At 35.2% G+C, this 12758-nt stretch overlaps 1 non-coding gene across 1 annotated transcript; it reads right to left on the bottom strand.

Moving 5' to 3' along the window:
- Window positions 1–1054: 1054 nt before the first annotated feature.
- On the bottom strand, window positions 1055–1280 carry LOC149221858 (small nucleolar RNA U3). Its single transcript, XR_016249862.1, has one exon. It is a non-coding gene; the product is annotated as a small nucleolar RNA U3 (small nucleolar RNA).
- Window positions 1281–12758: the final 11478 nt, after the last annotated feature.

The following is a 12758-nucleotide window of genomic DNA, read 5'->3' as shown; positions in this document are numbered from 1 at the left end:
TTGTGTTATGGAACTCTATGTGTTTTGCATACTATGTGAGATTAAGTTTAAAACTGATCATTTGCATTTGGTTGCCATGAACTTCTGTTTAAATTTGATCATGAGCATCTGATTGTCATGAATTTCTGTTAAAACCGTGATCGTTTAATTCCACTACATTTTCACCATTGCACCTGTGCCCGTTATTCCATTTTATTCTGGTCCTCCCGGGGAGATTTATGTTGGTGGTTTTAGTGGCGATATGACCTCTACAAAACCGAATTTAAAGCTGCATCGTTGCTACCTGTCCTGTGGATGGAAGCAGTGGGAGGGGATGCCACAAACTTTCTAAATAATGGAGCAATAAATCATTTTTAATTAATATAACAGTAGTCTTGTTTCTAAAAACTATTTAAGTAATGGCAAGCATCCTTGGTTTTTACTAGGTGAATTTCAGCAACGATCACCACCATAAGAAATATACAAATGCGATTTCACTTATCAATAGTGTAACAGAGTATTCAGCACCTAGTTTCTGTTGAGACTCTCTCCTCGGTGGTGTTTTACTCTTTGGAGAAGCAAATTCAGTTATACCATATAATTCTAAGCAGATTCATAACAATACATATTAATAAACTTTCAAAAAATGGAATAAGAAAACACAGAAATACTTGTAGACGCCGAGGAGAATCGGCACCTCCTTCTCATCGAGCGGGAGCGAACTACAGGATCGATTCACCAATTGTATAAGGGGGTAGAAATGATAACGACCAGATCCACTCTTAACATGCTGGTCTCCGTCAGGAAAAATGATAAAGGTACAACAATGCTAACGACCAAATCCACTCTTAACATGCTGGTCTCCGTCAGGAAAAATGATAAAGGTACAACAATGCTAACGACCAAATCCACTCTTAACATGCTGGTCTCCGTCAGAAACTTTGGAGGGTGCGCGAAACCCTGTTGCGGCGATAAAAAAATCACAAAATAACGGAAATCCGTCAGAACGCTACCAGCAACTTTGGAGGGTGCGCGAAACCCTGTTGCGGCGATAAAAAAATCACAAAATAACGGAAATCCGTCAGAACGCTCTCGGGCCTTCACTGCCTGGAGCTCGAAAGGTCACAGACGGGACGTTCATCGAGAGACGGGTGGCAGTGGAGACCCCCAACCATCACAGTATTCGCGCTCTGGCCCGAGAGCCATCGTTCATCTTTCAGATTTTTGTGCTTGTCTGTATAGGAATCTACGCAGACTAAGACGTACAAACTATAGAACAGATCCTGTTCAAGTAAGGTCGTGCTCAAAGGGTGTCTACTGCGCTCATTATATACCACTTCGTTACTCCTTTCAGGAAGTCATGTGGGACATCGTTAAAGCGCCATTGCTATCATTATTATTACAACTAGTTCATCAAAAAAAATCCAATAAGGAACCTGTGTTTTTACATTCTCTCTTTTCCAATTTTACTCCTTTCAATACAAAATTAATTATATCAAAATTTTAATTTTAATTTTAATTTTTTGTAATGTAACTTATTTTATTTTCTCTATCTCACTTTGAAGATTAAAAAAATAGCATATTAATTTCAATTTTACTTATTATCTTGATGTACTCCTTTTCCATTAAGAGTAGCACTTTCAATTTTTTTTCAACAATTCCATGAACAAAAAAAATATAGTTATGAAACCACATTGAACTGAACCAATTTCACTCTTGAAAAACTCAAGGGCGAATTTACCATTATCATTACTTTCAAACCATGAATCTAGTTCATGTTTTGTCTTCTCCCACAAGTTGATTCCTATGGGATCTATCATCACTTGAATTTTGATTTTCATCTACTCTAGACAAAAATGCAACCAAATTATATTTTCACAACATGGCTATGTTAGATTTGGGATCGACTTGTTACTTCCAATGTTTAACAATTTTTTCAAGTGAACAAGGGATAATGTATCTCCTAAAGACAAAAAAGTGAATCGTGTTTTTCTCTAACAAGTTCATACAAGGGTTTCCAAAGCCTTGGTCTGTGAATCATCCTCACAAAAATTTAAATTATAGTTACTAAATTACAAAAATTCACACAAATTGGCACTCACATTCATAAACAAAATTGCAAGTTTCACTGCTCTCTATACATGAAACCAATATGAGTTCCATCTTCTCCTATTATTTTCCTCATAAGAATACTAACAACATTAACAATTCAATATTTCATTTCCTTTTGCCAAGGATATATTGGTTCATTTATACCCAAGTATGTGTTGTCAAAATCTCATGTTATCAATTAAGTTAGGGTCTTGAGTATCTCCCAAAGGCATTTCCCTCTCTTGTATTTCAATGATATATTTGAATTGAAGAATTTAAAATAAAAAAGATTGCATCCTAACTAGGTTTCACAGTGAAATGCCATATATAAAACTAGGCCAATTTTATACATTTGGACTTCGATAACTTTCTTAGGCAAGCTTGCAAGTGACACTCCTCATAAACCTCAATCCAAGATTTATTTTTTCTTCAATTCCCAAGGATGTTAACTAATACTAAAATTTCCTTGTCACTATCCTTCCATGGAGATATAGTATTACAATTTGAATTAAGGTTTTAGTTACAAAGATTTATTATTTAATCAAGTGGATTGAGGCCTCTCATATTTGTAAAACCATGTGATGTGCTTTAGTTAGTTTTGAATAGTGTGTTTGTAGAGTTAGGTGGAAAATTAGGTGAGATTTAGACATATTGTCTTGAAATGGGGAGGTACACATATAAATGTACAATGTAATACATGATCCACTCTTCATCTCACTACAAAGTTTCATTTATCACCCCCTAGGACCTTGACTAACTGCTAGATATCATTGTATATCATCACTAATCACACTTTGAAATCAAATTATTGTAATCAATGTGTATTAAAGATTTTTGCATTCCTATCGCACACAATGGGCGTTGCCACTATATGCATAATTTGAAGTCTTATTTTTGTGACCTTACATTTAGTAAGAAGTACCAAATGTAACACCCCCATCCCACATCTACCCAAGTAACCGACCAACCGGGGTAAATATGCGACAAGAGAGCACTATAATGGGATTCAACCTGCTAAGTCACCTTAAGGAAGTGGAATCGACGAAAATGCACCATACAGACCTTCCATGTCAGCAATAAAACTCCCAGGAGACATCCCAACAACTCAGGTGACCAACCCCTGAGACCAAATGAATTTTTAGTACATCAAACCCCTATACGCTCCCTTGATATGAGCAAGAGTGTGTCTAGGAGGCTTTGGACGCTCCCACAACATGGGTATGCATGCATCTGGGGACTTTTCTCCTCATACATGTGCCTGCAACTCCGGGATTTGTGCCACTTTTTCAGGCCCAAAGCCAGGGTCACTACCCAGAACTCAATGACACTTTCTGAATATTGAAAGATAACAACAGAATAAGGATACAAATGCAAGAACAAGGACTAGACTGGACCCCTACTAGCCATGATAGACATTTCGTCAAACATGTCACAAATATGTAATCTACAGGTTTAAACAACAAATCTGAGCATAAGGGTCTCATACTTATCTGAGAATCGTTAAGAAGCATTGTTCCCTTATATCATTAGTTGCATTATCATCTATTAGGTCATAGATACATTGTTTATTCATTTACAAATCAAAACATGAGGAGAGCCATACATCATCATTATCATAATACATGCTTATAACTAGCATAATAATAGCCCCAAGGGTTAGCCCAATTGGTCAAGATGGGGCCTCGCCAGATGGGAGGTCACAGGATCAATTCTCGAAAGCTCTTGGGGTCAGGCCTTGCAGTAGGTCGTGGGGCGTCAAGCCCAGATTTTTCTAGTGGACATAGCGCCACCCGTTGACCGAAGGTGTCCGTGAACCACGCGCAAAAAAAAAAAAAAAACAAAACAAAACAAAACAAAAAAACTAGCATAATAACAACAGAAATATCAAGGATACATCAGCCATAGAATCCACATATAAACCAGTACATTTACACATAAGATACCAAGGAAAGAACCTCTTATTAATGAATGCAAAAGCCAACCTGGTATGGGACTACCACGTTCCACCCGACCATAGATTGGTTGAGCCAAATCTCTCTTTATCCAATCACCCCCGTGCCATATTCCAAGCATGAATGTGGGACTCAAACCAAAAGAACCAACTAGGGAATCTTGAGGCTAAACCACCTCACCCTCATCAATAGAAACCAGCCTTTACCACAATCCACACCGAATCACTAGGCCAAAAAAATGAACATGTAATAACAGGCTTTACCATGATCTCCACCAGATCATTAGGCCAAAACAAGCATGGATGCCACCGAATTTCTCCACTTACACCGTGAGGAATTTTCATGTCTCCTAGTCTCTAGGCTTTACCGCAATTCACAGTCTAATCCAAGGATCACTAGGCCATAACCGAGACACCAGTCTTTGGGCGTTACCACAATCCATCTTGGATCACTAGGCCCTAACCAAGACTCCACTCTCTAGAATTTACCGTACATCCCATCTCGTGATTACTAGCCCTAATGGACAACGCCCACCTCTAGGTTTTACCCTATATCTCACCATTAACCGGTTGAGGATTCCTAGGCCCACTGAGGCACACAATAACTGGATTTACCACAATCCACAGTCTAGTTCAGGGGTCACTAAGCCAGTGGCTTTACTGAAATCCATAGTCTAGTTCAAGGATCACTAGGCCATTTGTTCTTTCATTCTGAGATCCACCTCACTCAACTTCGAATCCATCTGGAAATCCATCTCATCCAAAACATGAGAACTCCATCACACCATGGCTATCCGAAAATGGCAAGGCTAGGCTGAAAACAATGTCACGCTCGGTAAAACTCATTCCATAACAACAAAGAACCACATGTAATGCAATGCATGCCAAATCTAGTAAGGAAATCACACATGAAAATCAATACTTGCAAAGAATCTTGTTGTATTTGCTTGATCCTGCTCTTCCTTGCTTTATCTTTGCTTCCTCTTTGCCTTCTTTGCCTTTCTTGATCCAATGTTGAAGTGTTCCAAGAAAACTCTAAGTATCCAAGAGTGAGAGAGAGAGAGAGAGAGAGAATAATGAGAGAGCTCCAAAATTGAACTGACAAAAGTTCAAGCAAAACTTGCCAATTGATCCTTAGAAGCCTTTTTATCAATGAGGCCTATATTTTCTTCATTTTCCATTATCTTCCTTCATATTCCTCCTCACATGCAACATGTGACCTTTCACCTTCCTTTTCTGCTAATTCCCTTTGTTTTCATAAATAAAATGCCAAAAATGTCAATTGCCTTTCCAAATATTTAGCCATTGCCTTTTCCAATTTCCTTAGCCATAATAACCGAAGTGAACACCCACTAGGATGTTTTGCCCAACATTCATCTTGGAATACGTGTCCCATGATTATAGTCTTATAAATTTTTTTTACATGGATTTTTAACAAGGGTTGTTATGAAACCCTCCCCTTTGGGGGAACACCGTCCTCAGTGTTCATTGACACCTATAACCAACAAGACCACTGAAAACAAAACATACTGCCCATGGATCTTTATAACATACATCATTACAGTATTTACAATGATTATCTGCTAAAACATGACAAACATACCATTTACTGGAGCTTTATAACACAACTCGTTACAATATTTACAATAATAACCACATATACACACATACACATTTGCTTCACCCAACAAATAATCATACTGTCTATGGAGCTTTCTAAATCCAACTCGATACAATATTTACAATAATACACATATATACACATATGCACATTTGCTCAACCAGAAAATAAAAGGATACGATGCCTGCATATGCAACAAGGGAATCCAGAGGCTTTCACCTCCACCCTCAAATTAATACCAAGATTTACCTCCTTCCCAAGAAGTCCAGAATCCATTGCAAGGTCAAATCTGCATCCAATGTCCAGCGCTATAATCTTGTGCCACTTGTCCTCTCGTTGAACAGTTATCGGTTCATTGTTCCAGGGCACACTCCCAATGTGCATTTGATTCCATCTAGCAATGCTAATGACTAAAACATATATATCACCGGTCTTCCCTTATCTTCTACACAGTCCCTCGAGCAATTCAGTCGCACACCTTCCAAGCTCCACTAGCACCCCCATCCTGGGCAGTCCATCCCTCGGCAAGGTTTCCTCGCATCGGAAGGTCCAAAAACCAAGGCATATTCCTACCTTAAAACCATCATATTGTTCATAACATGTTCATGGAAATTAATGGACAATATTGGGTACCAGTGTCCCACGATGGCCCTACTCCTGAAGTGCTTTACCAACACACTATTGCATGTTCCAATTCCTTTCACCGATGCTACTAATTCTTGTAGTAAGTTTCAACCACCCAACCAGGCATTTTTGTGCTTCCTGTACCAAGCACATAACTTCCATTAGATTTAAAATAAATTGAAATAAATTCACATCATACCTCATTGGTAGCTTGTCAATAAGGTACACTTTCAATCCTGTTTACTTCCTGTCACAACAAGTCAAACTAACTATTTGATCAAATCATCATGAATAAACATATCACATCTGGTTAGCTCAAACTCAACCATCATAAATTAAAATCATGAATCACATGAAATCATCATAAACCATAATCATAAATCACATGTAACCATCACAAGTCAGAATCATAGATCACATGCATGATAAAACTGACTGATACTTATCCTTTATCGATCCTTACTTCTACGTTTGTTCTTTCTGTACACACACTGGATCGGTTGCCACACCCAGTGCCTTTTTCTTTTCTTCAATCACATACACATACACAATGAACATCACAACACATACATCCACACACAACATGCGACACCACACAATACATGTACCTACACCTGTTGTGCAACATAACACAATACATGTAATACACATAGTACAACACAACGAGTACACATGTCACAATACCACAACTACACAATGCACATACATAGTACCACATGCCTGCAACACATCATGTATGACATGCACACAATACCACATGTACACCAGTACCATATGTACAACATGTACACAATACCACCTGTATAAAGCACCACCTGCACAACGTGTGCACAACATCACATGTACACGACACCACCTGCACAACGTGTACACAACGCCACATGTACATCGTACCACCTTTACAACGTGTACACAAAACCTACACCACCTGCACACAACACCATATGTACAACATGTACACAACACCACATGCTCATAGCACCACTTGTATAATCATGCACACGACACCATATGTACATAGAACCATCTATATCCAACACTGCATGTGCAATGTACACACAACACCATACATACAACAAGCACACAACATCATCTGTACACAATACTACATATATTACATGTACACATCACCATAGGTACAATCACTAGATATACAACATGTGCAACATATACACAACAATAGTATTGCACATCCAAAACCACACTGTCTCTACCAGGCAACCTTGCTTCTAGTGTCTCTTCATCATCCATGCTTATCTTAGCATGCCACAAATGTCACTAATTTCATTCAACTGATGTATCCTTCAGAGCTACATGTCATAACATAAACATAGGCATAATACAAGCATACAATATCAATTCATATTCACATGATATTGACTTTGTATATTTGTCATGACTACTCTCCCCATTTGATTCCCCATAAGACCAAGAACCTTGTCATGCCACTCACTTGCATAAGTAATCATTCCTCCACAAGAATGATCCCTGACAACCTTGTCGAACAATGACATAGATACATCGATACATATACATAAACATTAGCATAAAACAATCAGGATCCTGTCAGGCAACAACATACATACACACATACATACGTATATAAACATGAGCATAATCATGAACATAACATAATTATCAAATAGCATAAGGTCAAGGTTAAGAGAACTCCCTTTATCTGTGCACACCATGCACAACATTGAGAACAATCATTCCCAACGTAGCCAAGGCATCTGACACCTTAGACCCATTTACTTCACCTTTCATGTTACCTTTCTCATGATTGCACTACCATTGTCCATTTACACCAATGGACCAAACCAATCCAACTGATTGGCATATTCTTACCTTCAACTTCCCTTATTCATGCACCGAGCTTCATTCAGGCCTTATATTACCTGCTACGTTTCATTCATCTCTCCCTGAGCTCCATTAACTTTCCTCTTTCCCAACCAATTCCAAATACCCTCAAGACATAAGAGGCATGAAAAAACACAAACAAGAAAAAAACCATGAAAACCAATAACAATATGACACCGCGAACAAAGTGGTATGGCCATACACTATACATAAACAAAGTTGCAAATCAAGCTCAAACAAATCATAAAGAATCGAAATCACAAGACTCTCAAGGGACACCATGACTCAATCCCCATGGTTCCTAGTGCTTCTAGAGAAAAGTTCAACTTGAGCCTTCTTCAGAATTTAATGGCAGTCTCTTTTCCATGCAATCCCCTACATCATATTTCCATAAACACATAACTAGCATTGCATAAATAAACATAGCAATACACCAGTTACCTTACCTTGTTGTGCCAGGCACATTTCTTGCAACTGAACACATCCATGCCATCTCTCAAGGGACTCCAATCCTTTGACAAATATAGCGATAACTAGAACCAACTGTTATACATGTCAAATACATATTTATGAATATAACACATATCCTCATATTGTCAGACAAATTCAAGGTTAATAATACTTCCTGTATGCAAAGCACTCATTCGTTTGGAATTGTGGTTTCCAAACATAGCCAAGGAAATTTTCATCCAATTCCTTTCTTTTACCTTTTCCTTGCTACAACTGAGTCTTACTATGCACTGTCACATCACCCAACTTTTCGTTATGTAAAAACATCAACTATTTCTTTATTAAGCTAATACTAGTCATGTTTCTCTGCAACTGCTCACACATGTTAGTCTCACATTCCAAACATCAATATATCATGTTAATTTGAAATCAACCTTTACCAAGTCTAACAACCATGTCATACTTAACAATCAACTCACATTCATCAATCATAATACATAATGCTACAACTATCACCTACCTACACTCAAGTATATATTAGTTGTCTCAACACATATGTATTAGTACAACCATCTTAAAACAAGATCATTTCAACAATAAATCTTATAGACACATACTCATATCATTCAAGTAATCAAACATTCAGACAATATATAGATGACACAATAGACACAAAACACTCAAACACCAAATAAACGACATAGTCAAACATTCAAACACCAAATAGGCGACATAAGAAAACTAATACCTTAATGTATCTTAGGGAAGGCTATCTTGTGTGCACAATCAATCTAGATTAGCACAATATAACTTCACAACATATAAACTCAAACATAAACAAGCTACATAGTAGCCAGTACTTGCTGCCTAGTTTAAATATAGCAATTAAAGTAAAATACTATGAAAATTTGGCAAAATAAAAGCTTATATAAATATATGTAGAAACCTCAAACAAAAACTAGAAAGAAAAAAAAAATGGAAAATTAGAAGAAAAAATACCTACATACACATGTTTGATACTATATAAAACAAAATATTATAAATATATAAAATCTTAAATAAAATAACATTAAATTAGACACTTTAATACTGCAATATAAAACTTAATACTACAGACATAATAAATCTTAAATAAAGTAACAAGAAGTTTGACTATTTAGTTATTGTAGAAGTTTCTTCATTAATCTTACTATATTGACTGTATGGCTTTTATTATCGCATGGTGTACTTGTCAAATTTGGAGAAATTGTTTTCCCCCAATTTGTGTCATCCTAACTTATTTTATTTGTTGGTGTAAATATTCAATCATAAATAATAAATTTAGTGTGAATGTTTAATTATAACTAGTAAAGTCATTTATAATTTTTATTTAAAACTATTTTTTGTATATATATGTATAGTTGTGTCCAAGATATATTTTTAAATGGTAGTTGTTCACTGAATGTATAAATGTTATTTGTACTTTTTAATATTTTTATTGTTAAACAAAAATAACACATTAAGATTTATTTCAAATAGAATGTAGTTTTTATTATTTTATAATGGGCAGTACACTTTATAATTTCATAGTGTACTGAGTGTTGTATTTTATATTTTAGTGAATTTACATAAAAGTAATAGTAAAAAATAAATATTATTTTATAAATTTTGGTAAAATGTAAATTTTAAGAAAATGTAAAATGTAAATCTTAAAATGTAAAAACATTTTAAAAAATCAATTTTCATCAATTTTTTGCTTCACAATGAATGTGAATTTGGAATTTGAATGAATTGGAAAATTAAGTCCTAGTTGGTGTATGAATTTGAAATTCTACACGTGTTTGAGATGCTCTTCCTGGAAAATTATCATACTCATATTGACTTCGATTTGTCATTTGTACCTCAGAGTGATTTTGAAATTCTAGCTTTGCTTGGGTTGATTCATTTGGAAAATTATGTTGCTAATAATGACACCCATGGAAAATTTGTGGAAATTTGCAAAGCTCCAAAAGGCGAAATGTATCATGTGGGAATGGAGTGCAAGAAAGATGCATGTGTATTAGTAGATTTAATGCGAGCCATGGAGATCTTGAATTAAAATATCTATTGTTTTCATGAAGCCATTCACTACACCCTGTTGTTTCCATCAAGCCATTCACTACACATTCTACGTATGTAATCACACTTTTCATGTGGCCAATTTTGAGATAATAGTGTATGCCATGGATTCATCGTAAATGAAGTGATTCTATTAAAAATTAGATTACAACACCGCATCATATTTTCTTTGCTTTTTTGTGGTAGTTGCGGTCTCTAAAAAATGTGGGGGCTAACGAATTGGAGGACATGATTCACCAAACCATAACTAGTGATTGCACTACGTAAATTCATTTTGACATTAGCCCTGGTTAACTTCTGTCAATGCTTTTATTGTGACAACATTATGAATGGCTAAAATTTTGATTAGCTTTTATTGAGATATTTTAATGTCATTAAAATAACAAAGTATTTGTTTTGTAAATAAATGAATAACCCAAATTTAAAAACAATTGATAGGTGTGAAATTTATTTACTCTAATAATAATAGTAATAACTTAACAACACTCTTCAAAAATCGTAACAAGCTATGTTATACACACAGGCATGTCCATTAAATGACCATTATCACTAATAATTAACCACTAAATTATATGAAAATAAAACATATATAAATTCAATTCATTATTTTATAAATAATTTTGTTTAAATAATAATGTTAATATAACCCAAATTTAAAGATAATAACGAGTTATGCTTATTCACATTAAAGATGATTAACATGACCAACCTTAATAGGTTTGACCATTACATTTTGGGAAAACAAAAATATAAACACTCATTTTATAATAAATATAAAATATCCTCTAAATTTATGCAAAGGCCAAAATGTCTCAGTAGAAAGGTAAATATATTATTTTTACTTGGAAAGAACACTGAATTTTAACGTGAGAGGTATGGTGGGATTGAGTATCACAATAAAAATATTCTTCCACCAAAATTAATGTGATAGGTAATAGGTGATAACGCTGACATGTTATGTGTATAAAGATTTCGTGACTGGACTTTTGAAAAACGCATGTAATCTGTACCACTGTCACAACGAATGTAATCTGTTCTAATAGTGAAATTAGGGTTTCTCTCATATGTCAGTTTAGCAATTCTTAATAAAAAGAGAGTTTTTAGGCCAAGCTCCTAAGGTCATGATACTGAGGCCTTCTTTGAGAACTTGATTCCCTTCCTGGAGCTAATAATCAGGTGGTTATTCAATACGATTGGTGGTTCTTAAATAAGGTTATTAAATACAATTATAAGGTTCTAAAATACGTTGGTGGCAATAAAGCTCAAAATACTATTCCTCCATTTGTGTTGGGTAAGAAAAGTAAGCTCTAAAAGGGATAGGATTATATACTTCTTTTCTCAAAGTGACTAAGTAACTAAGTATGAGCTTAAGGTTATTAAATACAATTATAAGGTTCTAAAATACGTTGGTGGCAATAAAGCTCAAAATACTATTCCTCTATCTATGTTGGGCAAGAAAGGTGAGCTCCAAAAGGGATAGGATTATATACTTATTTTCTCAAAGTGACTAAGTAACTTCCTCACTACGAAATATGAGCTAACGGAGGCAAGGGATGGACTTGATATACGATGGAGCTACGGTGAGTAATAAATGGATGACTTTATATAAGATATGACCTAAGGCTTTATATACTATATTTCCTTAGGGTGCATTGTATAGTAAGATAAACGACTGTGGCGAGGCATGTAATTTGAACATCACGCTTTACATATCTCTATCGTACATATACAATTCTTCCATCCACGAATATAATTTTTAACAAAATTTTACTGTGAAGATAAATTAGTGGAAGTTATAAATTAGGTTGTAAATATTTTTTTTAGAAAAACAAAAAAGGTGCTACAATACAAATTAATGACGATGGAAGTACATTTGTCATCATTACAAAATAAGAGGTGAACCAATAGCGTTTCAGATAATTCAATTTAAATATTGTTTAAAAATAATAAAATGCAGTTGATAATGTTTAACTTTAGATAAGTTTCAAATATTTTTGGTCAAAAGGAAACTAATATATGGTCAATGTAAAACTAAACACAATATATCCTGTCTTGCGGCAGGTATAATAAGGTCATGATATCCAT

The sequence above is a fragment of the Pinus tabuliformis genome, chromosome Q, assembly GCF_031772625.1.
Source record: "Pinus tabuliformis cultivar Carrire ecotype Pingquan chromosome Q, CPIR1, whole genome shotgun sequence".
NCBI lineage: Eukaryota > Viridiplantae > Streptophyta > Pinopsida > Pinales > Pinaceae > Pinus > Pinus tabuliformis.
Note: the sequence above shows the minus strand (reverse complement) of the source record. Positions and strands in the feature narration are given on the sequence as shown.